This window comes from Moschus berezovskii, chromosome 3 (genome assembly GCF_049115385.1).
Source record: "Moschus berezovskii isolate FMDL1 chromosome 3, NW_MosBer_1.0, whole genome shotgun sequence".
In the NCBI taxonomy this organism is placed as follows: domain Eukaryota; kingdom Metazoa; phylum Chordata; class Mammalia; order Artiodactyla; family Moschidae; genus Moschus; species Moschus berezovskii.
In genome coordinates this window covers 62,577,568-62,582,567 of record NC_142462.1, presented here as the reverse complement: position 1 = coordinate 62,582,567, position 5,000 = coordinate 62,577,568, and the positions used below count along the sequence as shown (strand labels likewise).

Here is a 5,000-nt window from a genome sequence, read left to right as displayed (position 1 = left end):
TTCCCAAAGCTTTCTTTCTCTTTGTTTTTAAAAAATAAATACGTATGCTGGAAAGGACTGATTTAAACATTGAAATAATTGTAATGAATTAAACTAGCATTAAAATGTATAGACTTTAATGTAAAACATTATTTAGCATGCACTTTGAAAAGTAAAACTTTGTATACATTTTCACCTGTTTGAGAACTAGATGCTACATATGGTAATTATAAGAATGTGTGAGAGTTAAATGACTTAATATAAACCTTAATGTACAAATGTAATTTTGAAATATATATGGAAATAATTAGCTCACCAAAATCATCAGTATTATCAAATACCTTCCAGTTATATTTGTGGATGGGGATTATTGAACTATAAGATCCAGAAGCATAATGTTGCAGTAAAATACATATGAATAGCTCCCATTCTTTCAAATTTACCACTTTACTATATTTAAATGAAATAGCACAGAGATAAAGCAATTTTAGCATTTTATGCTGTTTTCATAGTGAAATATTTGTGTTTTGTTGCTTGTGTTTTAAAACTTATTTTAATTATAATCCTGGAGCAAAACATAACATACTAAGTTGCTGAATTAATTAATAGCTGATTGAAGTGAAAAGTAAGAGTTTTATTTGTTCTACTCTTGTGTTTCCCAGATGTTTGTCATTCTTGAAGATCTTATTCTGTTTGCTAAAGGTAGTCATGATCATTATTAAAAAAAAAAAAAAAAGAATAACACGTTGAAATGCCCTACAACTTTGGATGTTTGGCATACTAACCTCTTTGAATGAAAATTTGAATTTTTACTAATTAAATATTATTTTCCCCCCAGAAAGGTAACCTTAATTTGTGCATAGCGTTTTAGGCATGTTGTTCAAACAAGTGAAAAGCAGTGGCAAATACTTTGTACCCAACTTAATTTTCATTTATTTAAGGTTGTATCATTGTTATAATAAAGGTAGTTTCACTCACTATAACACCAGATATCCTTCTCCAAATCATGTTTTAAAGGACCCCCTGTTTCAGTTTTTAAAAACTAAAGATATCCATGTACTTGTTCAATTTTTGTTCTTACACATTTAACTATGTCCTTCATATTTGGCATTTTGATTTATTAGGCAATCTTAGCATTAAAGACTTTTAGCAAAGCAGTGCTAGATTTCAAATACACTGTGCATGGTAGCTATGATGAATTAATTCCAGCAGGGCAATAAAGTTATCATTATTTAAATGCTAGTTTCTTTCAGAAGTTTTACATCTTAGTCAAGCTTTCAAAATCAGTATATAGCTCATATTTTGAGGTGAATGTATGTGATTTCCTGTTATATATGTATATTTTACCCATGCTTAACACTTCCTTGTGTGAATCTGCATAAAAATATTTAGTAATATTTAATATTGATAACTTAAAATGATGGATAATTATTTAAGAGTATATGACTACTGTTTAATCTTATGGTTCATTCTGTTAAATGCCATATTCAGAATATTTAGAATTTAATGCATTTACTTGGTTAAAGAAAATATACACTGAAAGAAACCAGGGAGTGGACATAAAATGTCTTTACTGTCACTGTAAATAATTTGTTTAAGAAAAGTTAATAGAAATAAATGGTTATTTTTTTATAGACACTGTTGTTTATTCTTAGTTTTTTAGGAAGTCATTTTTTTTCATCCATTTGTTTTGATTAAATGATAAGATGCCAAAAAAAAGCCAGGTTGAATAATGAGGCACCATGATTATACGGTGGAGTTTCTGTGTATGTGAATAGGCAAGTGTGTGGGAAGTAGAGGTTATTTTTCCTTTCTTACCATCCTTGACGGGTACAGTTAGATCTGCCTATTATCTATCTATCCATATCCACAAATACATACACATACATATACATACACACAGAAGGTCGTGAAAGAGGAGAGGGGAGAGACAGGGCAGATGAGAGAAAGGGAGAGGAAAGATGATACAGAAGATCAGAGGGAAAAGGTTGAGTGAGCGACAAGGACCAATAGTGTCCCTGGTGGTGGTTGAGATAATACAGCTAACTGTACTTGCCCAGGTCAAGTTTCAAACTTCTCAACATTTTAGTGAATATGGAATAGGATACAAGCAGGTTTCTGTTATTGCTCTGGCAAATGTCTATCTCATATGTTTATACCAATGAAACCTATAACTCTAAGAGGTAAAAATAAAACCAAGTCTAGCATTCAGAACTACCCTATCATAAAGTAAGGAGGTCTAATTGAGCTATGTCTTTATATCCTGCTATTTGTACAAATAAAAGACTACATCTTGATGCAAAATAAACACAAAAGCACTGTTGTGACTATAACAGGGAGTCATATACTAATTTATATAATAAGTGGTTGTGCACGCTTTATTCAAGATTATGGCTGCAAGAAATGGCATGAATTGCTGGGTGTGTTTAATGCTGGATTATAGCAATTTGAAACATGTCAAACACATGGCTAATGCCTCATGCTTCACTCATTCTTGCGTAAACCTGCATAGCCACCATCCATTATACCCTTGGTAACAACACAATTCTGCAAGTAAATATTGTTACACTAAGTAACCTTTCAATTCAAGTTGTTTAGGAAGAGAAAATGCAATCTTGTGCAGTCAGTTCCAGTGTCAGTTTAATGTTTCAGAAGGGAAGTGGTGTAGAGAATAAGTATCTGTACAGTGACTTGCTTAAAAAAATAAAAGAAGAAAAGGGAAAAAAAGGGAAACTTAATGCAGGGGAGAAAAGTAGAACTGTATCGTTTGAGTGCAAGGTCGAAAGAGTTATTTTCTGATGTAGCGAAAAGTTGTGCATGATGAAAGATTTAAAGGTTTAACTAACAGTTCAGGCAAACATTAAAACAGCAGCTACCAACTTCACCTTTCTCTTTAATGATCTGAGAATTATTTTCACTGATTTTTGTAAAATGTTTGTGGTAGGATTGAGAAGAATGAATAATTTAGTTTGGTATGTTTGGGATCACAAGCATATTCATTTTGAAAGAATACACTGAATTTGTAATTATTTAAAATATACTTTAAAAGGTAAACATCACCTCACCATTGTGCTGGAAATATTTCCTCTAGTGGAAAATAGGTGTAGAGATGTCACTAGGAGAAACTTAGTAAATATTGGAAAGCATCTTCATTTTCCTTAAAGACACTTCTCCTTTATAGTGGGCATACCCTAAACTTTCTTCTTTAGGTCAAATTACATAATATTGATCTAATTGCACAGTTACTCTTCTTTTTGCATATTAATCTTGGGTTAGCTTCTGTTTTGTAGAGAAATAAGTACTATTGCTGTTATTGTTTTGCTTAAGCATAATTTTACTAACACTTAGATGATTGAACTTAAAATGTAAATCACATTTATACTCTAGGGCTTTATAAAGTCTAAAACTCCACAAGGGATAATAAAATCCTCTGGTTAATAGAAAATGAAAGTTATATAGGTCTTTCTTCATAATTGTAATAAAAATTTAGACACACTGTCTGCTTGTTGGTTATTCTTAATTACTTGATGGCTTTGATTATAACATGGTAATACATGCAGAATTCGTTAATTCATTCTATTGGTCCTGACATTAACTACCCAAAGATGAGTATTAAATACTGTACCTGTCTGCTACATTTGCGCATACAGTTGTTTTAAGTTTTATATCCTTGTGTTGCAGATTCTACCTAAAGAAAATAAGTATTTCAAATAGATTTAGATGACCAAGTAAAAACATACACATACACACTCCAGATGTATTATCAAAAGTAAAATTTAAATGCAATATGTAGAAGTTATATCTGTTTCCACAGTTAGAGAGGGCCCAAATTATAATTTTCGTATAACTAGTAAAGGCAATCAGACCTTTTCTCTGAATATTTTAAACATCATGCATGTAAAATTTATGCCTAATTTGAATACTTATTAGCTGCCTAATCTCAGAAAAGAGTATTAGCTTTGTTTTTTTTTTCTTGTAAAATCCATCACTGTGTATCACTTTTCATTTGTGTGATTTTTCTTTGTTAATGTTCAGTAAGATGTTTGACAAAGCCTATTTGTTCATAAATATATTTGGTTCAAAAGTAGTTTACTAAAGTTACAGCAGTTATTTCCTTTATTATTATGGATTTTTGTTGTTGTTGTTACCTTCTTTAAAAAAAATCAGAATAGCCATCAGTTGTATTTGTAGTTTTTGTTATACTAGCTTGCTTTGGTAGCTCAGATATTAATGGTCTTTTATAAATCAGCAGGTCTTTTTTTTTTTAATTGATTTTTCAGAGTAGTAAAATAATCTGGTAATTTAGGTTTTGATGAAAATACTTTTAAAAACTATTAAGCTGTAACCATTAATTTCAGGAGTTATAAGATTAGTATGAAAAAACACCTCTGTTAGATATGTATCTGTGTTTGCATGTTTCTTGCTGTGTGTGTCCATGGCCACATTTTGTAAGAATCTGGGGATGAGGATTTGTCTATGACACCAAAAGATGTTAAGCTTACCTTTGTTTTCTAATTAATGGGCAGGAAATTTAAATGAACTAAAGTCTTAAGATATGACCACGTTTAAAACAGAGAAATCATATAGTAAGAAAAAATTAGATTGAGTGATAAGTTTAATGTCCTTCTTTAGGTGGAGTCCCTGTCTGTCTGATGTTCCTGTTAAAGTCACAGCACAGCCAGTCTGTTTCTGAAATCCTGTCCGTAGAAGTAGAACACAGAAGTGCATCTATTAGGTTATGGCAAAGGATTCAAATATCTTTGAGAGCCAAAACTGATCTTTTAAAACCACAGATTCAAGATGTACTGTGAAATTCTGGTTTGTAAGAGGACATTGGTTCTTTATTTACTGCAAGGATTTCTACTGATCTTGGCAGGACATCTCATTGCTATCCTGAAAGTACAGTATATTTATGCAGTGAAAATGATAAAACATTTATTACTGTAGAGAAGGTAATATGCATAATTTATGCTGTTTTTAGCACAATCATTAGTGATATTCTTGATAGATTTTATTTCCAG

The 5,000-nt window shown here is 31.0% G+C and overlaps 1 protein-coding gene across 1 annotated transcript in view; it reads left to right on the top strand.

Moving 5' to 3' along the window:
- FOXP2 (forkhead box P2) overlaps window positions 1-5,000 on the top strand; it is a 341,699-nt gene that overhangs the window by 5,865 nt on the left and 330,834 nt on the right. The gene's annotated exons all lie outside the window — the stretch shown is intronic.